Below are 25,473 nucleotides of genomic sequence, written 5' to 3'. Positions count from 1 at the left end.
CAGTCCCCTAGAACTTAGAACTACTTAAACCTAAGGACTTCACACACATCCATGCCCAAGGCAGGATTCGAACCTGCGACCGTAGCAGTCGCGCGGTTCCGGGCTGAAGCGACTAGAACCGCTCAGTCACACCGGCCGGCTTTACCATATGACTAGGGCGTGCCTTTGGCTGGTTATGGAATACTACTTAAACGGGTTATCTGAGTGGCTGAAGTTCACCGCAGTGAACGTTTGACAACGTCAGAGCTGAATATGCTGAATTTCTATTCTCTGAAAATATAAAGCGTCAATTAGATACATGCAGACTTATGACAGACTGTCTATGTTACTGTACTGCTAATCCAGAGCAAGATCCAGGGCCAAAAAGAAATATGATTTTCAATATTTCATTCAGTTGTTGACTGACTTTAAAAATTTTAAATACTGTCATAATCTGCTAATTAAGAGCTGTAACCTTTGTTTAACGGTTTAACTCAATAAGTCAAGTATTATAGTTAGAAACTGTGTATGTCTTCAGGCAACGTAAGTCTCAGAACGCAAATTATCCAAACTATGACAGGTAGTCAAACGAAAACGAGACAGATGGTAAAAAGTGAAGTACACTGTTTATTATCTCACAAGTAATCGCCATTAACTCTTAATAGATTTTCTCCACTGTGAGTCAAGACGGTCAGTGTCTTCATGGAAAAATGTTTGCGGTTGACTGCGGAACGATGAATGTACACAGGCATTCACGCCTTCGCCCGAAGCAAATTGACGCTCGCGAATGTCTTACTTCAGGGCTCCAAAAATAAGGAAGATTGCGTGGTTGATTTGTGGATTGGGACCAAACAGCGAGGTCATCGATTCCATCGGATTAGGGAAGGATGGGGAAGGAAGTCGGCCGTGCGCTTTGAAAGGAACCAACCCGACATTTGCCTGAAGCGATTTAGGGAAATCACGGAAAACCTAAATCAGCATGGCCGGACGCGGGTTAGAACCGTCGTCCTCCCGAATGCGAGTCCAGTGTGCTAACCACTGCGCCACCTCGCTCGGTTGCATGGGTAGAGATTTGGGGTGTATGGAGGATGTGTAAAGGCTTCCCAGCGAAAACTTCTGCAGCATACTCGAAAGAACTTTGGCAACAAGTGGGGCTGCTCATCCCCGATCACTACCCATAAGATTTTCATATTTTTGAAACCTGTGGAAATTCGTGGCTGTCGATTTACTTCGGACGAGGAGGTGACGCTTCGGTACAATCATGGTTCGCTTGGCAACCTCAAACATTTTTCATGATCGCACTGACCGTCTTGTCCCACAGTTGAAAATTTTTTTAAGACTTACTGCAATTACTTTTGAAATAATAAACAGTTTGCATATTTTTTCCATTTTTGTGGTTTTCATTTGAACGACCTCTTATATTTTCGTCCAGTATTTGAGAATGAGAGGACTTAGCGATTCTAACAAACTTCGCACATAATTTATAATTTAAACCTTAAAGAACCTTTTTCTCGCTGACACTCTCTCTGACCCCGCACACACACACACACACACACACACACACACACACACACACACACACAAAATGATAAAGGGAAAACAGTTTATCGCTTACAACATTTTAGCTGTTCATAACTGCAACACAAGGGATGACGTTTTAATTTATTGCTTCTGTGCCACTAACTCTATTCGCAGCACATCTTTGGAGACACTACCCACGTATACCGCTGAGTAACCTGTACAGTTACATCACTGTACGATACATAGTTCAGAAGATATGAAGTTTTATATTGTGGACTCCAATTCTTTGAAGAATTAGGGGTGGAGGGTTACTGATCATTAATAAATCTTTAGCGTCCTGTCGTCAGCGAGCTCACAAGAGACAGAATTCAGAAACAGTACTGGAAGTAACGTCAGCAATGGCTTTACCTGGTGTGATTCAGGGAATCCGTAAACTGAATGAACAGAATAACTCCTGAAGCAGCTCTTCCAGAGTACGAATGCAGCTTCTCAAACAGTTCGACAACTGCTTGTTATCTATGGAAGTGCTTCGCCAACTGTGACACCAATGTCAAATGGTTCAAATGGCTCTGAGCACTATGGGACTCAAACATCTGAGGCCATCAGTCCCCTAAACTTAGAACTACTTAAACCTAACTAACCTAAGGACATCACACACATCCATACCCCAGGCAGGATTCGAACCGTAGCGGTCGCGCGGTTCCAGACTGAAGCGCCAGAACCACTCGGCCACACCGGCCGGCACACCAATGTAGGATAGCCATTGAGGCTACTTGTAATTAAGATGATTAAAACATGCGGGACGTGAACAAGAGGCAGCCGCAATAGGCAGCTGAGAGGTCTCCGATTAGCGAAACCCCTCAGCTCGGTGGCGTCGGCAGAGCCAGAGGCGAGGTCGTCGCGCCTCGGCCCTGGGGTCGTGCGAAGCGGCCCGAGGTCGTTCCCAGGGCCTGGAGGCCGGCGGGTCGCACGCTTCCCTCTCTTGGCCAACTCTTTCTGGAAAACACACACGACACCCTCATGTCTCGCTTTCTGGCAAAACTGCCGCAAACTCTGTTCGGTCTTTGGTCCCCTGACACGACCTTGTGTTCAAAAATGGTTCAAATGGCTCTAACAATAAGCACTATGGGACTTAACATCTGAGGTCATCAGTGCCCTAGACGTAAAACTACTTAACCTAACTAACCTAAGGACAGCACACACATCCATGCCCTAGGCAGGATTCAAACCTGCTATCGTAGCGGTCGCGTGGTTCCAGACTGAAGCGCCTAGAACCGCTAGGCCACACCGTCAGGCTGTATAGAACTTAACACTCATCTGATGTAACCGTATTTCTACAGTGAAAAGGCCTATTTTTGACGATACATGTATACATATAGGAGGATTTTAAAGTCTGAGGCGTGCTGAAGCAAAATCATTTCCAGTACCACTTGAAAATTGTCCAATGGCCGAAACTGCAATTGTGAAATAAATGGTTTGCACCGTCAACAGCGAATATGATATCCTTTAAAAAATTCTACATGACTTTGAACCACGACCATGAGAAGTTAATCGTTTTTCGTTTAGGTATGGGCAACAAATAGAAGTCACTAAGTACCAAATCCTGTGAAAATGGGTGATGTTACAACAATTCAGGCTTAAAGTTCCTCGGTTCTTCCATCGTAACCATCGTAAAAGCATTTTCTACTGTCTGATGAAAGATGATCTTTCCCTTCTGTTGACGTTCAGTTGTCCTTCGCCATTACAGAATTACAACCTCGTCAGCAAACTTACGGAAAAAAAACTTTTAATGGTTAGATCGCAATTTTTTTCTTATACAATTATACAAGTACGTTGACTAGTTTCAGTTCCTTTCCATAGCCATCTTCACATCATCCAACCGCAAAAACGCGGACAATATGCAGTAAAAACTAGCGCCATTGGCAGTAGTCAAGCAGTTACATGCATTCGTGATGTGGACCAACAAGACTACGGCTTAATGAGTTACATAGTTCATCGTGAAGAGTCAGGAAGCCAAGTTGTAAATCATAATCTCGCAAGATGACTGTAATAAGAATCCGAATAGCCAGTTGTGTCAAAGCCCATTATTTCCAATTGTACAGCAGGTGTTACAAAGACAACATGTACAAGCAACATGTACAAGAATTGTCAGCTGTTCCATAGCTTGCCTGGGTTAGACTCGAGTAGCCCAGCTTTGCGTGTAAAATAGTCATCTTTATAAAATTTGCGTTTGTTGAAGAACAAAACTGAAACACCACAAGCACAACCAGCCTGCTCCGACATGTCAAAACTAACTCTTAGTCGCAGCAGTGTACTCGCGACACATTATTAGTATGTTTCACTTTCACAGGAATGCTGTACAAAGTTAGTTGCACCTCGTAGTACGACGTATGCCGTCCTTCGGCAGAAAATGGCACATTCCAACATTATCAAACCCCGTTGTGTTAAGCAACAAGAAATAAATAACTGGCGCAGTTATCACTGTTTTAACCATTAATGACACAGTTGCAGGCTTTCCAAAAACATCTAATATGATGAAGGAAATTAAGAATACTAGCTGTTGAAAGGCATCAGTAAATTGAGGATCTCTCGAAAATGCGTGGTTTTAGCAACATTTTGTTATAACAACGTGACAGTAACCTACATATCGGCAGTCAAAGGATCCCGTAGTTAATGATTTTAGTGTTACAATTAGAATACTATGAAAGTATACCATTTCAATGCTGATGCACAACGATTAATCAAATGCACATAGTTTTGGTACAATTTGTCATTGTTAAATATCAAATGATGACATTTGTAGATGCAATCTTTACGCAGCGTATACCACGGACGGAGGCCCAGCCATCATGTAAAAGCGAAAGCGTAGTTGGTAGCGTCGTGAGCTATGAAGAGTAAATGCAGGTGGCTTGCGTCCACATCCTCCCAATTTTTTTCACCTCCTGTTTTCTGAAAAAGATTCTTGGTCTGTTTTATTAACTAAATAGAAGTATTCTTTGCAATCGTTTATGTTATCAATTATAAATAATGTATACGTTGCAATTCTCGTTGCATAGACCGATAACCGGAATGTTTCCCCAGTGGGTAGAAATCTTAACATGACTGCCGGTCAGAAAGAAAGTAAACACAATTTCCACATGGAGGTCTTTGTTATTATGAAACTTTCTGTAAAATATATATAACCTATTTTTTGGTTGTATGGCCTGCCTCAAGTACGGATCTTGCCGGATAATATCTTTTGCAGTGATGGTGAGCAGCTTCGAAAAACTCTCCCTTCCATTCAAATGCAAGTACGAAATATTTTGAAAATGACGAAACGAATCTCGATCTTAAAATCCATATGACGAGTACATTACTACAGTGTGTTGGCAATCAATGCAATATCGAAAGTATGGATAATATGCATGTGCAACTAACAGCGGACACCGTACTGTAACTACATTCAATTGAAAACCGGAAACGAGATGAAGAGTACTTGAGTTAACGAATAACTTTTTCTAGTATGTACCTCAGATCGCGGTACAGGATTATGTCGTGCTCCTCTACCAGCGATTCGCTGTTAAAGCCACTGACTAATCCGAATCTTCTTCGCGATTTTCTTCTCTCTTCTTCAATAATTGCTAACAGCGATAACGCAGCTTAATTTATGCGCGTCCATTGCAGTAAGAAATTACATTATGTAATCAAAAGTATCCGGACACCACCAGAAACATGCGGTTATCATATTAGGTGCATTGTGCTGCCACCTACTGCCAGGTACTCCGTATCAGCGACCTCAGTAGTCATTAGACATCGTAAGAGAGCAGAATGGGACGCTCCACGGAACTCACGGACTTGCAACGTGGTCAGGTGGTAGGGTGTCACTTGTCATACCTCTGTACGCGGGATTTCCACATTCCTAAACATCCTTAGGTCCACTGCTTCCGACGTGAGAGTGAAGTGGAAACTTGAGGAGACACGTACAGCACAAAAGCGTACAGGCCGGCCTCGCCTGTTGACTGACAGAGACCGCCGACACTTGAAGAGGGTCGTAATATGTAATAGGCAGACGCCTATCCAGACCATCACACAGGAGTTCCAAACTGCGTCAGGGTCCACTGTTGCAAGTACTTTGACAGTTAGGCTGGAGGTGAGAAAACTTGGATTTTATGGTCGGTCAAGCGGCTGCTCATAAGCCACACATCACGCCGGTAAATGCTAAACGACGCCTCGTTTGGTGTAAGGAGTGTAAACATTGGACAATTGAGCAGTGGAAAAACGTTGTGTGGAGTGACGAATCACGGCACATAATGCGACGATCCGATGGCAGGGTGTGGCTATGGCGTATGCCCGGTGAACGTCATCTTCCAGAGTGTGTAGCGCCAACAGTACAATGGTGTGGTCTTGTTTTTCATGTAAGGGGCTTGCACCCCTTGTTGTTTTGCATGGCACTACCACAGCACGGGCTTAGATTGATGTTTTAAGCACATTCTTGCTCCCCACTGTAGAACATCATTTCGGGGATGGCAACTGCATCTTTCAACACGATCGTGCACTGTTCATAATGCACGGCTTGTAGCGGAGTGGTTACACGACAATAACATCCCTGTAATGGACTGGCCTACCCTCCGAGACCTGACCTGAACCCTATAGAACACCTTTGGGATGTTTTGGAACACGCCGACTTCATGATGCCAGGCATCACCGAGCAACATCGTGTCCTCTGCTCAGTGCAGCTCCGCGAAGAACGGGCTGCCATTCCCGAAGAAACCGTCCAGCACCTGAACCTCCGAGAGTGGAAGCTGTCATCAAAGCTAAGGATGGGCCAACACCATATTGAATTCCAGCATTACCGATGAAGGGCGCCAGAAACTTGTAAGTCATTTTCAGCCAGGTGTCCGGACACTTTTGATCACATAGTCTATGTGATTTACGAGCCAGAAGCAGCCGAGAAGTGCCGCTGTAAAGCGATAAGATCGCCGACAACGGCGAAGAGTATGTTTCGTGAGCTTTACCAGGTCGTTTTAGAGGGAGCATCAACCCCGACAGACAGCAGTTAGGTTCCGCGACGAGAATCGTGTACCATGTGAGGACAGCTGTACAGTTGAACCTCGCTTATCCAAAAGTCAGTAATCCGGATCTCAGTTTCACAACATCTTCTTTTTATTGCAGTAACTGTACATTATTTGATACTCCAGAAGGGAACAATCCACTACGACAATCATTAAATTTCAATTACGCGAAGCGCCATACACGTATCATGGTAAGGTATCAGCAAGCAAGCTGGTACGGAGCTGCCCCCATTCCTTACGAGTGTACAGTGACATCAAAGAGAACGAAGGTATTATAATAGTAGTTGCCCACATACAATAAGTTTCATGTACTGCACAGGATGGATAGAGGAGAATTGTTCAAAAACATTACTGCTGGATTTAATGTTGAAGTATTTACAAGAATGTTCAGACGTAGGCGTTAATCACGTGAATGACAGGGTGCGAACCGCCAGTAACCTCTGTATGATTATCGCCGTTTCTTCCTTAGCACACAGTGACGATGGTGGTGATGGATTCGCTGACGATATTGAGACTCACTCTGAGGACCTTATGACAATATAAACGCCAATGCGCAGAGTATGGTTTATTCGGAATGCCAGGTGATCCTGTGTGATCATGCTGCACATAAACGACAAACAAATCCACTTCAAAAGAAACTAATTATTTCAACGAATAAAATTCCCTTTTTTCCCAATATCTGATAAACATTTGTGTAGAAACGACATTTAATATGCGTCTTTCCTTGAAAATAAATACTTTTTGAAACTTCCTGGCACATTAAAACTGTGTGCTGGACCGAGACTCGAACTCGGGACCTTTGCCTTTCGCGGGCAAGTGCTCTCATTCTGGAAATACTTTTTATCTGAATTTCCGGATTTCTGTTCATCCAAATGACCTACGGCTGTACCCAGTCCTGATGAACGGGATTCCACTGTACCTAGGTAGAGGTTGAGCACTGGCCAGGTCAGAGCTGGTAGACCGCGACACAAATGGCGGAAGCGCGCCGATGCGCGCAACCTGTTACAGATAACGCCGGGTGACTTTCACGGCGGCGACACGCGCCTTCGCTCTGGACAGTTAGTGTACAGCCATGCGCACGGCGGTGGAACTTGCTACTGGTGCTGCACGCTTGTCCGGGCTACACTGAAAAAAAAAGAGAAAGAAAGAAAGGTATTACATGTCACACATATTACTCGGCCGACTTTCCAGCTTAGCAGACTTGCGGTGCGGCCGTGGGCCATTCGGATAAGAGAACATCCGGAAATCCAGAAAAAAGTAGAATGATAACTGGTTAAATCCTAGAAACGCTCACGTTATAACTGTTTTCCTATAAAGACACAAATTAAATATCTTTCCCACGCAAATGTTTATCTGGTGCTGGAAAAAAGTAGTTTACAAATTGAAATAATCATTTTCTTTTGAAGCGGATTAGTTTGTCGTTTATGTGAACCATGATCACACAGGCTTACCTGGCGTTCCAAATAAACCATTATTTCATGTAGTTCCGTTGTTGTAATTGTATGTGTCACAATGTCTTCAGGCAGTCTCAATATCGTCAGCTAATCGACAGAAGTTGCTATCCTTTGCCGCTGCAGCGCTCCGAATTGAACCGTGTAAATGGCGGTGTACAACGACAATTATGTGGGTGCCTGGAAACAGAGTGCTGGGGAGTTTCTAAGCGCAGAAAACTTCGTCTGCATATGGAGTTCCCTCTCCTCCAGCCTGACCACACAAGAGCGCGGCGACATCAACAATTCGACGTCTTGGGTTCACTGTCATCTATCATCCAACGTGCAGTCCCGACTTCGCCCCATCCGACATCTTATTCCACAGCTTAAGCAACACCTTCGAGAAAAGTCATACATTCTACTGTGACGGTATCAACAAACTGGTCTCCCGACGGGAGAAATGTGTTCGTCGCCTGGGTGACTTTTTTCATCTACGTCTACATGGATACTCTGCAAATCACAATGAAGTGCCTGGCAGAGGGTTCATCGGCCACCTTCACAATTCTCTATTATTTCAATCTCGTACTGCACGCGGAAAGAATGAAGATCTACATGGTGATCGTTTTTCCCTATGTAGGTCGGTGTGAACAAAATATTTTCGCATTCGGAGGAGAAAGTTGGTGATTGGAATTTACTGAGAAGATTCCTCCGCAACGAAAAACACCTTTGTTTTAATGATGTCGAGCCCAAATCCTGTATCATTTCAGTGACACTCTCTCCCGTATTTCGCGACAATACAAAGCGTACTGCCCTTTTCTGAACTTTTTCGATGTACTGCATCAGTCCTGTCTGGTAACTATCTGGTACGGATTCCACACCGCGTAGCGTTATTCTAAAAGAGGACGAACGAGCGTAGTGTATGTAGGCAGTCTCTTTAGAAGATCTGTTTAATTTTCTACATGTCCTGTCAATAAACGCAATCTTTGGTTAGTCTTCCCCACAACATTTTCTATGTGTTCCTTCCAATTTAAGTTGTTCATAATTGTAATTCCTAGTTATTAAGTTGAATTTACGGCCTTTAAATTATACTGGCCTTTAGATTATACTGGTTTATCGTTTAACCGAAGTTTAACGGGTTCCTTTTAGCATTCATGTGGATGACCTCACACTTTTCGTTATTTAGCGTCAACTGCCAATTTTTTAGCCATTCAGATATCTTTTCTAAGTCATTTTGCAATTTGTTTTAATCTTCTGATGACGTAACTAGTCGATAAACGGCAGCGTCATCTGCAAACAATCCAAGACGGCTGCTCAGAATGTCTCCCAAATCGTTTATATAGATAAGGAACAGCAAAGGGCTTATAACACCACCTTGGTGAACGCTAGAAATCATTTCTGTTTTACTCGATGACCTTCCGTCAATTACTACGAACTGTGACCTCTCTGACAGGAAATCACGAATCCAGTCACATAACTGAGACGATATTCCATAAGCAATCCATTTCACTACAAGCCGCTTGTGTGGTACAGTGTCAAAAGCATTTCGGAAATCCAGAAATATGGAATCAATCTCAAATCCCTTGTCAGTAGCACTCAATCTTAGTGCGATTAAAGAGCTAGTTGTGTCTTACAAGAACGATATTTTCTAAATCCCTGTTGACTGGGTGTTAATAGATAGTTTTATTCGAGGTAATTCATAATGTTCGAACACAACGTATGTTCCAAAATCCTGCTGCTTATCGATGTTAATGACATAGGCCTGTAATTTAGTGGATTACTCCTACTGCCTTTCTTGAATAGTGGTGTGATCTGTGCAACTTTCCAGTCTTTGGGTACGGATCTTTCGTTGCCTGAACGGCTGTATTGTTGTTAAGTATGGAGCTATTGCATCAGCATACTCCGAAAGGAACCTAATTGGTATACAGTCTGGACTACAAGACTTGCTTTTATCAAGTGATTTAAGTTGCTTCACCATTAAGAGGTTATCTTTATCTGCTACTATGTTACTCATGTTGGCAGCTGTTCTTGATTCGAATTCTGGAATATTTACTTCGTCTTCTTTGGCGAAGGAATTTCGGAAGGCTGTGTTTAGTAACATTGCTTTGGCAGCACTGTTTTCCATAGTATCTCCATATTGTGAGATAAAATGTATACATGAAGAATATAGATGTAGAATGTTAATAAATTTCGTTTTATTTAAAAAGATTTAAGAGTTTTCACATAAAATTTCGGAGGCATGAATTTTCAGCATGCCCTCGAACAAATATTTTTACTTATTAAAACCACTTACGCAGAGATTTTTTTCAGTCATTGATATCCCAGCCAAGTAGTGCTGGTTACCCAACAGACAATGTTGATGCCATTTGTGGAAGTCGATTTAGCTTGGAGCATCATCGTTGTTGAGACCGTTTGTGGAAGTCGACTTAGCTTGGAGAATCATTGTGGGTGCTACGACGTCGAATTTAATTCCTGTAGGAGTACACGAGATGAAAAGTTCTCGAGCGATGGCATACTTTCACATAACACAAGGAAAAAATCATATGAGTCAAATCAAGTGACTGTGGTCTGACTGATGCTATTATGGAAGGACTATAGAAGTTTCTACTCAAAATTGAATAGAACGCTATTCATGGTACACACACACTATCCGATCAAAAGTATCTGGGCACCTACACTGAAGCGCCAAAGAAACTGGTATAGGCATGCGTATTCAAATACAGAGATATGTAAATAGGCAGAATACGGCGCTAAGGTCAATAGCGCCTTTATAAGACAACAAGTGTCTGATGTAGTTTTTAGATCTGTTACTGCTGCTACAATGGCAGGTTATCAAGATATAAGTAAGTCTGAACGTGGTGTTAATAGTCGGCGCACGAGCGATGGGACACAGGATCTCCGAGGAAGCGATGAATTGGGGATTTTCCTATACGACCATTTCACGAGTGTACTGTGAATGTCAGGAATCAAGTAAAACATCAAATCTCCTACATCACTGCGGCTGGAAAAAGATTCTGCAAGAACGGGACCAACAACGACCAACGAGAATCGGTCAGCGTGACAGAAGTGCAGCCCTTCCGCAAATTGCTGTAGATTTCAAACTGGGCCATAAATAAGTGTCAGCGTGCGAAACACTCAACGAAATATCATCGATATAGGCCCACTGGTGTATCCTTGATGACTGCACAACACAAAGCTTTACGCCTCGAATGTTCAAATCTGTGTGAATTACTAAGGGACCAAACTGCTGAAGTCATCGGTCCCTAGACTTACACAGTACTTAAACTAACTTACGATAAGAACCAACTCACACATACCCGTGCCCGAGACAGGACTCGAACCTCCGGCGTGAGGAGCCGCGCAATCCGTGACATTGCGCCTCAAACTGCACGGCCACTCCGCGCGGCTTTCACGCCTCGCCGGGGCCCGTAAACACCGGCACTGGACTGTTGATGAATGGAAACATGTCGGATAGTCTCGTTTCAAATAGTATCGAGCGGATGGACATGTACAGGCATCGAGACAATCTCATGGATCTATGGACCCAACGTGTCAACAGGGGACTGTTCAAGTTGGTGGAGGGTGTGGGGCGTGTGCAGTTGGAGTGATATGGGACCCCTGATACGTCTAGAAACGACTCTTATAGGTGACACGTACATAACCATCCTGTCTGATCACCTGGATCCAGACAAGACTTGAGCAATTCCAGTAGGACAATGCGACACCCCACGTGTCCAGAACTGCTAAGGAGTGGCTTCTGGAACGCTCCCCTGAGTTTAAATACTTCCGCTGGCTAGCAAACTCCCCAGATATGAACATTATTGAGCATATCTGGCATGCCTTGCAACGTGCTGTTCACAAGAGATCTCCACCACTTCGTACTGTTACAGATTTATGGACAGCCCTGCAGGATTCATGGTGTCAATTCCCCCCAGCACTACTTCAGACATTAGCCAAGTCCATGCCAAGTCGTGTTGCAGCAGTTATGCGAGCTCATGGGGGCTCTACACCATATTAGGCAGGAGTACCAGTTTCTTTGGCTCTTCTGTGTATTGGTGAACGTTAATATGGGGTGTCGGTGTGTCAAACGGCTTGAACACTGCTTGGGAACATTTACCGTGACGTGTCCAAGTGTCTACCGGGGAATGACAGTCCATTTTTTCCTCAAGACCCCACACTAGAGGAGATAGTGATGTTGGACGCTGGGAAATGGAGTGTAGGCGATCTCCTCATCCATCTCAAAGCTGTTCCATTAGATTCGTGTCGGGACGTCGGGCGGGCGAAGTCGTTTTAGAAATGTTATTGTCCACAAAACATTTCTTCACAAATGCTGCATTGTCATACTGATATAAACAATCTTCGTTTCCGAATTCTTCCTTTACTGTAAGCAGTACATATTGTTGTAATGTGTGTTAATATCATTTCACATTTAGCACTTTTCAACTGCAATAAGGGGACCACGCTCTAACCACGAAAAACACCCCCACACCATAAAACCACCTCTTCTGAACTCCACTGTTGGCACTGTACATAATGGCATGTACCGTTCTCCAGGCGTTCGCCAAGCTCAAACACCTCCATCGGATTGCACATGGTATAGCGTGATCGGTCACTCCAAATCACTCGTTTCCAGTCATCCACTGTCCAGTGGCGTCGCTCTTTATACCACCCAAAGCGCAGCACAGCATTAACTGCAGAAATGTGTGGCATATGAGGAGCTGCTCGACCACTGTACCGTATTCTTTTTAACTCTTTACACACAATCATTGTGCTAACTGGACTGCTGGTAGCAGTTTGGAACTCACGAGTGATTCGTCCCGCTGATTTCAAGCGATTTTTTAGTCACCTGTTCGTCAGTACATGAGGTCAGCCAGGTGTTCGTTTCGATGTGGTCGATCCTTTACGTTTCCACTTCACAATCACATCACCAATAGACGACTTGAGCAGCTTTAGAAGGGTTGAAATATCCTCACGGAATTGTTGCTCAGGCAACATCCAATGTCTAGTCCACGTTCGAAGTCACTGAGCTCTCCTAACCGATCCATTCTGCTGGTACTGCTTCTCCACTGGCAACACAATACTCCCCGCATTCTTACATTGATCAGCCAGAATATTATTATCACTTAATAGCCGATATGTCCACCTTTGGCATGGATAACACCGGCGACGCATCGTGGCACGGAAACAGTGAGGCCTTGGTAGGTCGCTGGAGGGAATTGGCATCACATTTGCACACACAAGTCACCTAATTCCCATAAATTACGGACAGGGGTGATGAGATCTGACGCCACATCCCAGATGTACTTGACCGGGTTCAGATCTAGCGAGCTGGGGGGAGGGAGGGGGCGGCAACATATCAATTGGAATTCACCACTGTGTTCCTCGAACCACTCCATCACACTCATGGCTTTATGAGACGGTGCATTATCTAGCCGAAAAATGCCACTGCCGTCGGGAAACATGACTGTCATGAAGGGCTGTACAAGGCCTGCAACCAGTGTACAATGCTCCATGGCCCTCATGATGCCTTGCACGATCTCTACTGGACCCATGGATGCCGACGTATATGTTGCCTAAAGCATAATGGAGCTGCCGCCAGCTTGTCTCTGTCGTGTAGCACAGGCGCCAAGGAGCTGTTCACATGGAAGACGACGGGTTTGCGCCTTGCCATCGACATGATGAATAAATCGAGATTTATCAGACCATGTAACGCTCTGTCATTGCCCTGAAGTTCAGTGCCGGCGGCCCATTTCTGTCGTAGTTGCCACTGTTGTCCCATCGTTAGGAGTGTTCGGTGCACAGTGTGCTCAAATACACTTGCACTCTGCCCAGCATTTAAGTTTGATGTTACATCGCCCACAGATCGCCGCCTGTCCTATTTTGCCAGCTTGCCCAGCCTACGACGTCCGACATCTGTAATGAGGGGTGGCCTCCCAACCCCAAGACGTCTGGACGTGATTTCACCCTGGTTGCGACACATGATGGAGACACTCACCACAGCACTCCTCGGGCACCCTACAAGTCATGCAGTTTGCGAAACGCTCAAGCCCAGCCTCCAGGCTATCACAACCTGTCCCCGGTCAAACTATGATAGGTCGCGCGCCTTCCCCATTCTATACACGGACGGCACGCTCACTGATACTATATGTACCATGCTTGTGTCTGACTAGCAGTTATTCCCCATCAGGTGGCGCTGCTATCTTCTGGATGGGTTGATGGTCATAATGTTCTGACTGATCAGTGTAACAGCGCGGAGTGGCCTTGCGGTTTGAGGCGCCATGTCATGGATTGCGCGACCCCTCCAGCCGGAGGTTCAAGACCTCTCGCGGTATATATGTGTGTGTCTGTCTGTCTGTCTGTCTGTGTGTGTGTGTGTGTGTGTGTGTGTGTGTGTGTGTGTGTGTGTATTTTGTTCTTAGCATAAGTTTAAGCAGTGTGTAAGTCTAGGGACCGATGACCTCAGCAGTTTGGGCCTTAGGAATTCACACAGTTGAGTTGATCACAGTGTATGTACTGGCGGGTCCGCCTCTCGTGACATCGAGTGGCCAGTTCCTAATTGCGTATGAGTATCTGGATACTTTTGATCAAGTACTGTTTTTATCAAGCTCAACCAGTCTGGTCGGCAGGGTGTTCTACAGCTGTTCGTGCATGAGATCCACAAGGCAGTAGATTACGGCGCTCAAGTTAATGTCATCTTCAATGACTACTGGAAGGCTTGCAACAAAGTTCCAAACTGTCACCTGGGGAACAAAATATAAATTTACGGAAGTATTGGATCAGTTTTGTGATTGGGTTCAGGAAGGCATTTGGGGCATCGAAACTGATGGTTTGGCGTGGGAATATGTGGATCTCAGATTCTTGGGCGCTCCTTCATGCAGAGTACACTAACAGCAGCCTGTTATCTGCGACTGTTAAACGAGGATGATGCTCCACCTCCTTACGGGCTTGCTGTCTGGGCATATCCAGATATCCATTTTCGCAGGAGTTGTATAGGTCATAGATATCTGGTGGAGTGGCTGCCATGTTCCATTTAAGTCCATTCGATTTCTATAACTAAACTCCCACCCCCAATTCTTTACAGAATGGAACTCCCATGTATAAAGCGTCAGTCTCTCAAGCTGTGCATCATACAGTGATATGCTGTAAAGTTGGAAAATGCATCCAGCTGTATATGCGGATAATGTCTGCAAAATCTGTTGTGATGTAGTTAGTAGTAAAGAAGTAATAAATTAAAACGCCATGCCTGATGCTGAAGTTTCTAGTCTGGGTAATTTGTACACCCTTGGCTGGGCTGCCTCAAGACATACGCACTGTTTCTAAACTTAATATTTGACATTATGTTAAACCTTTAACATAACCTTATACTTTGTAATGAGTAGCTTCGACAGAATTTTAAATTTTTGAATTCGGCCAATAACTGCATGAAATACTGAAAACCAAATTTGTCTCGTGAGAGCAGACGTTGGAGGAGTTTACACAGTAGGATGACAGAGTCTCTGAAAGATCACTCTTCACAAGATTCTTCAATCATATTTCTGTGCGTGAAGGAAGAGGCTGTGATGGAAGAGCGTAAGGCTGCAGCTGGACTTTTAATTCTTTTATCGGCAACGAAAGAACATAAACGAACATGTTTGTGTTGGATAAATGAATGAATTAGGCGGTAGCAAGATTTTAGACCATGCACGAATTTCATTGTAGAGCTTGTAGTGAAAGACCCATAACAAATAGAAATTTTACGACAATGACAGTGGTGGAGATGGAAGAAATATTCTTTGAAACTGGGTCCAAAATTGGCAAGCAAGACACCATTATGTGTAAATCCATTAGTATTAAAGACAGACTACTTATGACACTCTGTAATAGAGTACCCAAAGAAGCTTCTGACAAGTAGGCCTAAATACTTATTAAACAATATTTAACGACAATATGTTGTCATTCACCATACTGGCGTATTTATTTATGGACAAATCTATATTTATATTTATTATGAATGGCCTGTGACCGAATGTTTGTAGTATTTCTTTATTTAAATATTGTTGTAATATATAAGTTTAGTCCAGGAGTGATGAAGCTGACTCACATGATGTGTGTCGAACGTAATAACCATGTATGTTTGGAGGTGATAGCCTTCATCCAATGGAAAAGCAGACAGTAGTGGAACAATACCGGAGTCTAGTGGAGACTGGGACGTTTTCGAGTGAAGTGTTCAAGGGAGCGATTCTAGACAGCTTTACACGAGTTCTGGGAGGAGGCAGATCTTTCTTGGTAACGATTGGTATTCGATCATGGAAACGGTTGATTCTGAGTGGTGAATAGTCGCTATCATACTGTACTTCTGAAGGCATTTTATATTTCGAGTGGTCTGAATGTGCTCCAGAGTAGGACTCTCTAACTTTTTCCACTTGGATTATGGGAACTGAGGTTAGGCACAGTATGAGTTATTATTTTTTGTGTCGTATATGATAATTTGTATATCATCATGCTGAGCTCATAACTGTCTAAGGTGGTGAATATTTCGCGTATTGTGATTACGAAATGGACTAAGTTTTCACGTATATTTGACTACAATTTAGTTTGGGGACTTTGCTACCATTCTCGTAACACTCTGAATGTAACTTTACTGTATTTGATAAAGGTATTTTCTATCTGCATTTTAAGTTCTCATTTATTTCAGATGTCCTTTCTTGAATTAACTTTATTTCAACATAATTTTCTGTTGTCTACATCAATTGCAGAAGTTGTAACAGAAACTCGTTACTAAATTGTTCATTTAGCTTTTTTTCGTATTTCTGCATATTTTATTAACTTGCAATTCTAGTCAATGCATAGACTATCTGACTGCAAGAGACAGCTACAGATTATTATCTAGAACGAATTAGTTGTAGGACATAAAAGCAGACGTGCAGGGCTTGATACTATGAGTAAATCGAGCTATTCTTTTTAAACAGAGCTGTGCTTAGCCCAAGTACCTTAAATACGAGTAACTGCAGATACAAAACGTAACTGGTTTCTCGTATGGGATGATGATAGGAGGTATTTTGGGGAGGCCCCTCAATATGGGGAGGTCGTGTATTTCCGACAAGTAGGTGGCGCCACAACGTGACGAAGACTGGAACTAGAGGACAGACACGTGACTGACCTTGGAAGCCCACGTTTTCAATAGAGCGCCATTGTATTGTGATGCTACAACCAGGAACGCTTTGTTCACGTTCCTGAGGGTTTTATTCGTTGCTAGGAAGCTGAAAATATGTTATAATAAGTGAATGATTGAATAATTAAATCTACACCGCTTTAGGATTGGAGTGGTATAAATAGTTTTGTTGTTCACGAACTGCGAAGTGCATTAATGGAACATGTTTCGGGGAAGTCTGGGATTCTTAATATGGGACTCCCCAAACTGGGATTCTAAATTATTTGTTGGAACTTTTAACTTCGTCCATAAGCAAGTTTAATAACAGCTGCTGTCTATAATATTAATTATAGTTAAATGCTACTCACATATCTGTAAACATGTTTTCATTTTGTATGCTGAATGGCGCACTGCAGACATTATTTTAATATAAATTGGGACCCCAAACAAATGAAGGCACCATTCTGGCTATGTGCAGTAAAGAAATGGAAAGCTATAAAACATCTCACATCTTCGGTGTTCATCAGACAATATTGGAACTCTATGATAAAGACAACAAATGCTCAGATGAATGTATGGACACCAAAATAGGAAAAAAATCACACCAAAATAGGAAAAAAATCTATTTTTCTTCGAGAACTAGAAGATGACTTGAAGAATTACGGCATCCACATGAAACAGCGATTCTATGGTCTCTGTAGAAAAAATGTCTGAAGACTTGCCTATCAGCTTGCTATAAAAAATAACACTGAAAACCTGTTTTCGATAGAAAAATTGCAAACTGACAAAAATGGTTACGCAACTTCCTAAAAAGGAATCCTGAAATCTCTGTTAGGTCTCCCAAAGGACTTGGCCAGAGCTAAGGGTTTTACAGCCAAATATGTCAGCAAGTTTTTTGACAATTATGAGCCGGCCTTAGCTTCAGTCAAGAGCAACCCAGCCAGACTGTTTAACTGTGATGAAATTAGTATCACAATTATGCATCATAAGCACACTAAAAGTGTTGCACTGGACGGGAAAAAGCAAATCGCTTCTCTACAGGTTGCTGAAAGGAGTGCGCTCATTACTGTCGTGATATACATGAGCCTTTCTGGACACTTCACACCATCTCGAATGATCTTTCCACGCAAGAACATGAAGATGGGAGTTCATGTAGGACGCTCCTCTAGTTTCCATTGATGCATGCAGCAGGGATTCAAACAGACATTTTTATACAATGGTTCCGTCATTTCTCGCTCTATGTGAAACCAACGAATGATGACCCTGTGGTTCTTGTTGTGGATGGGCGCTTCATTCATTTCAGAAATACTGATGTCATTAATTTGGGCAGGGACAATCATGTCTTCATTGTATCTCTGCCGCATCTAGCACACATAAAACGTAACAATTAGAGTTTCGTTTATGGACTACTTAAGACATTTTATGCTCAGGCGATTGAAAGCTGGATCAAGAGCCATGTTGGTCGTGTTGTAACTGTGTTCCAAGTAAGCGATATTTTCCGAAAAGCTTATGTACTGGCAGTGGCAGCAGAAATAGAAGCGAACTATTTTAGGAATCTGTTTTTGTCGAAGAACTGGCTGATTCTCCCCAGAATAGTCCATCTGCAAATGAGGATCCACAAGAAGGAACTTCGTGGGGAACTAAAAAAATAAATAAATAAAAGAATGGGGAATAATATGGCGTATTGGAATCCTGAGTGAACTAACCTGCTTAATACTTTCCATTACTTATTGAACCCCCCTCGTAATAATGATATTTTATAAACACTTTAGTTTTGTGAACGAAATACAATTTAACACTTTTGTGTTCATCCCACAGAAAATTAGATTTACCCCTGAGCGGGTCATTACCCAACAGGTTGGGAACCACTGTCTTAACCTTATGGTGCACATGTCTGCTGCAACGGACAACAGTTAATGGTCGCTTCTTTGGTGTTTTCAATCAGCCCTGGAGCTGCAAATGCACACAGTCCACTCCTATGGCCATTTCCTATTGGTGTTGTGCTTTGCGTGCATTTGCAGTCTGAGGACTAATTGAAAACGCCAAAGTGAATTTAAACAGCTTTCAACTGCAGACGACAACTGCACCACAGGGTCGAAGTACACTTTTTGGAGTCCATGTTTACTAGACTTTTTTGCTTCGAATGATCGTTCGTTTCCTATCCTTGAATAATGATCATTCGTCTTGAGACACCCTGTATGAGCAGTCAGCTATAGACGCTTCGGCAGTGAAAATGGCAAAAACGTAGCGATTAACCGACTCTGGACGTTGGATGATAATCGGTGCTAGACGCATGGGTCATACAGAGAACATCGGAGATCACAAAATAATTCGGGTTTATGAGGTCAGCAGTGTGTATGGTGATTCTTGAGTAGCTCAGAGACAGTGGTGGAATACGCGTAAACCGCTGCACAGGACCACCACAAGAGAGTGACAAGCGGAGGTCACATCGCCCTCGCAGAGCGACGGTCTCCTCTGACAATGCGTTACATCGATGCAAGCGGATGCACCGGGCATAGGCTTGCAGACGACCGAACATCACATCCGGTGACTTCCTATGTCTTGACTACTTGGTGTATATAAGAAATGTATGGACTGTATAGTACTACAGACTTCACACGACATATCTTCGTATGTCATCAGCATGTTATGTTAGTTATCACAAGGTCGTGACATAAGGGGACGTGTCTGCATTAACCGTACTGAAGTAACTGCGGCTGCAGATGGCAGCTGTAAAATCAAATTTGTGGCGGCTACTCACATCGGCATATCTGAGTATAATATGTGGCTTAGGTTTGACAGAAGCAGATAGAAACAAGCTGCCTATTGACATAAGTGTTACACTGTAGCAAAAAAGAGTCACTTTACCTGTCTCTAAATTACGAGGAAACTAGCTTGACAGAAAAAGAGACATACAATGTTGAATACTACAATAATTTACCCTCGCCTGTCACGAGACACAAAGATGAAGGCAACAGCGTGTAGGCGTCACCTAGTGAGGTCAACGGTGGCGATAACCGCTGTCTGTTAATCAACAAGCTACACACTCTTAACAGCCAAAGACTTCCGTTTCAGAAAAATCGACATCTTTTTTTGTTGTTGCTACGAGTAGCACGCAAGGTAAGATATGGACTCAACAGTTATAGTTATTACGCTTCTCGTGTTTAGGGACATGAATCAGGATTTCTCATGATTTCTTTATGTTAAGCCGATCAGATCAGAAAGTGCTGTAATTCATGAAATAAAGAGCTGTAAAAGGTAAAATATGTGCATATCTTGCCCAAGTCTGGGTTATATGACAGAATCAGCGAAGACTTCATTGTTTGTGGCGCAGTGAAGGGCCCCAGAGAAAAATTATACGATTGAAATCGAAGGAAAGAACGAGCTTTGTGTATAAACTAGTGAGAAGTCTGATGCAAAGAAAGATTATTTCCTTTGGGCACATGTTGCTGACTGACTGCAGATTCTATTACAGCTAAGTTTCAAGATATTTTCTCTCTGTCTTCAAGGCTGTTCCTCTCAAAATACATGGTTTTCGGTGTACTATTTGCTAACCAATTAACACGAACATCCTAAGTATCGATCATTAAAATATATATATTTGCTTGGCAAAGCCGTGAAATGTATCTACAAAATCGCCCATGCATTAATTATTTAAGAGGCTCGTTATTTTGTCAGAGAGAAAAGTCATCAACAAAACGAAGTCCAACTTATTCGCTGGTAGAAGAATCCATGTGGAGGACTTACAGCGAATGCACATTCGAAGAAGGAAACCGCTCTCCTAGAAGAGAATATAATTTACTATGTAAAATAAACTTTGCTGGCTGCAGCTGAAAATGGATGCATCCATCAAGACCAATTCCAGTATAATGTGAAACATTTGCAATCGTAATTATTTTTATAAATTTACAAAATAAGACAGTACTCAAGTACAGCAAATTTCGATATGCTTACATGTTGTTAACGACGACATCAAAACAGATAAATTAACGTTTCGGAATAAGCAGACTCAAAAAGTGAGAAACTAGATTTAAGTGACTTTGTCAGAAAACATAGTGGCCTTCACATCAAGTCAGCAAGAGAAGGAAACACAGGAGGGAATTGCTGAAATGACATTTCTTCGCCAAAGTATTAAACGCCGCATGTCAAGCCTTAAAACCTACATTAGCTGCTGTTAATTCCGATAGAAACCATGAGCGGACTGGATCCTATACCGCTGAACTGAAGATGAAACAAACGTACATTGCCTGAGAAAGGCTGTTCTTTAAAAAGAAAAGGAAGATAGTGCATTTAAGGATGTAAGGCAAAAAATTACAGTTTATTATACGTTCAAAATAATTTGTCACTCTTCTGGGAGCGAAGGACGTCGGTTGAGTTCGCCAAGTTGCTAAGTTTGTCAACCTTAGCACCTAAAACAAGCAACACGCTGTGGGATTGTAGCGCACTGAGAATCATGGGGGTGAAACTCATATAGGGGGCTTCCAGCAACACGACGATCTTGGTTCGCTGCAACACCACTTGGAGCACTGAACGTTCATCAGTTCATCATATCGCTTTCTTATTGGTTGATTTTTAGTGTTATATGTTTATTTTTGTTTCATAGTTAATATAAGCTGGTTTCACCACATTTTGCTTCTGATTACGACTTCTCGTGTGTATTACATTCTTTGAATTGTAAATATGTTCCTCATATTCTGATTGAGTTCTGCTCACATCTGTAATATTGGGTGGGGTAAATGGTTCCTTGTTTTGTTTCATACAGAACATCTTGCATTTAATGCAGAGCTCTATGTTAGCAGGTTTTGACAGTACTGATATTCAGCTTCACACCATCTTGTCATAGAACGGGTGTATAATTCTGCTTACAATGGTGCTGCTTCTTGCCACTGAATGCCATGCATTTGACAGTGGTTTGACGAGTATGGATGGAAATGTCGACGAGTATGCTTTGCAGTCTTGATGACTAGGTCATTATTACTAGCAAATTATGGAAGTGCGCCAATAGTCACACGAAAGTTTTCACACATTATTATCACGTACTACAAACAGCACATTTTCGCAAAAGTCAATAAAAATTTCAGTGGCTTGCGTTAAATGCGGGAGTACGAGAAACGGATGGGAACAAAAATAACATAGAATGCAAGCAATATACTTAAAACTGCAATTTGATAACCTCCACACCGTCGAAATTGCAATATTGGGTTTTACAGATAAATACACTTTACCACCAGACTATCAGATCCACCCGTAAAGTATAAATGAAAAATGTTATTATCTAGTACTCGTATTTCGCATAGCGAGAATACTGATTATTGTGCCTTGCTTACCCCCTGTCGAAGTTCACTGCCAGGCGACTTGGAGTGTTAATGTCGGTCACTGCACTTTGATATTTTGATGTTCTGTGCTGTGAATGCAATATTAATTCTGGTGTGCTAGCTGCTCTGCGAGAAAGAGATGGGTTAATTTCCCCTACACCTCTTCTCATCCCACAGCAAACCCTGTATTTTTTACATGCTAGGCGACAATCATGTATTTATGCCCCTAGCATCCCTTGCAAAAAGTGCCACGTGAAGTTGGGCCTGTAGTATATTTTCGCTTGTGGCGTTTGTTGTTGTATTGGAAGGTGGACAGCAGTTTTGGTCTTCCGTTACAAGAATCAAGATCATTATTCAGCATTGATAGTATAGTGCGAAATAGGCTTCGTAGCTTAAATTACGGACATTCAAAGTTACAGATATAAACAATATAATTTGAATTTTAAAAAGTCATATTAACGTTACTTTTTTGAAAGAAATTTTTTGTAGGGGTCTTTTATAGAATGAATTTTCTGACGTCCAATAACAATTTAATTCGCAACAGTTTCAAATACTCAGACTAGGGCGCAAGTGGTAATTATTTCCGATTTCAAGGGACTTACTCTGGGTAAGATGGGCTGTCTCTTAAAATATCATTTTTCACTCTGGCGCTAACTGCAAGCAAGTAAAAGGCGCCCTTTTGCAAATGATAATTAATTTCAGGGTGTTCACATTATTTCAGTAGCGTAATATTATAATTTATCAGTTGGATTTAAAGATCCGTCTACCTTCGAAGATTGAGTCATTTGTGCTCGCTGAAGCTCAGGATGTTTTATAGCCTGGAAACATTTTCATATCATCAGGTGCTAGACCAATTGTCCCCTTGCATGTAGGCGCCAAAAGGTCAAAGTATATCGCTCGTTGAGTGTCCACTGCTAAGCGATGACTCAGAATATGTGGTCCCATGGTGTAATGGTTAGCACTCTGGACTCTGAATCCAGCGATCCGAGTTCAAATCTCGGTGGGACCTAAATTTTTCAGAGGGTTCTTCAGTTCACATATAAACCGCTTGTCCTTCCTCGCAACATAGTTTATATTCGGTGGCAATTTGTTGATTTCAAGTGCACCCATCTGTCTGAAAAATTCAGGTCCCACCGATATTTGAACTCAGATTGCTGGATTTAAACTCTAGATGGCTTATCTTTACACCATGGGACCACATGCCTTACTTGAGTTTTATCAATTTAAATAATCGTTGTTTTTAAGTGCTCGGTCATCATATAAGGAAAAAAGGGATGAAGTAAAATAAAAGTCACCGAGGATCTTACTTAAGAAAAAAACAACAAAAATTTTAACAGTCCCAAAAGAATGTCGGAAAGAAACAGGTAACGACATTTTTTTCCAGCTCTTTACTACGTGCATGTGGCTGCGGAACATACCTTCTTAAAACACACAAGTGATTTTGTTGGCAGAACATAAAAGGATCTACGGCAGCCTGTAGCTTGCTCAGACTACAGTTGGTAATGAAATTCTGTTTTTCAAAGAAATCTTTGTAGTAGAAAGAATTTGACATCACAGATTTTTAAAAGTGATGGAAATACTAATGAAGAAGGCTCTGAAAACGGTGTTAGGTACGAAGAGATTTTGTGGCACTCACGATTTTGGGAGAGCAAAATATTTGCGTAACAAGACAGTTTACTATATGACGCACAATTAATCACACAAGCAAAATTCTCAGATGTCAAACACACTCCAAAAATAGGACAGAAAAACACGTATGCGAGGTGTGTAAAAGACTGATCCCACAAATTATTACGTCAACAGGTCCCATGGTGTAATGGTTAGCACTCTGGACTCTGAATCCAGCGATCCGAGTTCAAATCTCGGTGGGACCTAAATTTTTATTTCTTATTTTGCATTAGATTCTTTGTATGAGCATGTGTACATTTGTAATGTTAATTTGTAACCAAACCTATATAAAGTAGAAATCAATTATTACATAATTTTGCTTGAGGGCAGACAACCGTAATATATCGTTGGCTCTTTACAGACAAAACATGAATAATTGAAGGCGATAACATAAATATACAATACTGCACCAGTTACTGTTTCGTGCACAGCGCAATTTATTCCCATTTTAAGTGGTGTCGGAGTTAACCTTAGTATTTAGTCTATATGATGTCTGCGTGTGTACTGTTCTACTTTTCGTGTCCTGATGAGTGTTGTCGTACAATGCGTTTCAGGAATATATTCTTATTTTTAAGTGTTGTGGGGGATGACATTTGTATTTATTTGTATATATGCAGTGGAAGAAAAGTAGACAAACAAACACACACACAGACATCACGTACAAATACTAATGATAAATCGTGCAATGCACGAAAAAAGTAACTGGTGATGATCAGATTCTTTATTGACATTGATCCACGGTTTCGAAAAATACTGTTTACGATAAATGAAAGTAAGAGACGATAATTTTGCAGAATGTTATGCCTATAGTGAAACAAAGAAAAGATTTTTGAAGAGCGCTGACCAATTCAGCTATTAAATACCCATCACCTTACCTGCGAGGACAAAACTGTTCAACGGCTTTCTAAATTTAGAAACAATTCTAACAATGATTCATCTGAACCTATCACGCAACTGATTCCATTTCCGATACACATACGACAACAACATATTTATTCAATCTAGCGCGTAAAGATCTTGACATTAATGGTTTCGGCCAATTTTGGCTATCAACTGACCTGGCGATGTACTGTCATCACGAAGTGTTACCTAAACGATACTTTTTGTGAAAGATACCGACGGGAACAGAAACATTATACCATAAAATATTGCCGCATTCAAATATATTTACACATGGAAACAGAGCAAATACATTCTGAAAAATTATTTATCCATTAAAGTTTATAGTGTCGTATTTCTCCTACGGGCACTGGTGTTAAAAATTACTCCGTCTCAACCTTCCGTGCCAGTCAACACTACTAAAGATTTTATGAATGTATTCCGTTCTTACCTTCTCACTCCCCTAGCCACCTTCTGGCACGAGAAAAGAAATAATATGAGTA

The 25,473-nt window shown here is 42.1% G+C and overlaps 1 protein-coding gene and 2 non-coding genes across 3 annotated transcripts in view; all 3 read left to right on the top strand.

The window, feature by feature from the left end:
• LOC126324937 (histone-lysine N-methyltransferase 2D-like) overlaps positions 1 to 25,473 on the top strand; it is a 184,871-nt gene that overhangs the window by 66,401 nt on the left and 92,997 nt on the right. The window lies entirely within an intron of this gene.
• Trnaq-cug (transfer RNA glutamine (anticodon CUG)) lies at positions 23,361 to 23,432 on the top strand. Its single transcript has one exon. It is a non-coding gene; the product is annotated as a tRNA-Gln (tRNA).
• Trnaq-cug (transfer RNA glutamine (anticodon CUG)) lies at positions 24,226 to 24,297 on the top strand. Its single transcript has one exon. It is a non-coding gene; the product is annotated as a tRNA-Gln (tRNA).

Source organism: Schistocerca gregaria, chromosome 2, assembly GCF_023897955.1.
Source record: "Schistocerca gregaria isolate iqSchGreg1 chromosome 2, iqSchGreg1.2, whole genome shotgun sequence".
Taxonomy (NCBI): domain Eukaryota; kingdom Metazoa; phylum Arthropoda; class Insecta; order Orthoptera; family Acrididae; genus Schistocerca; species Schistocerca gregaria.
The sequence above is the reverse complement of the archived record's forward strand: the minus strand, read 5'-3'. Positions and strand labels throughout refer to the sequence as shown.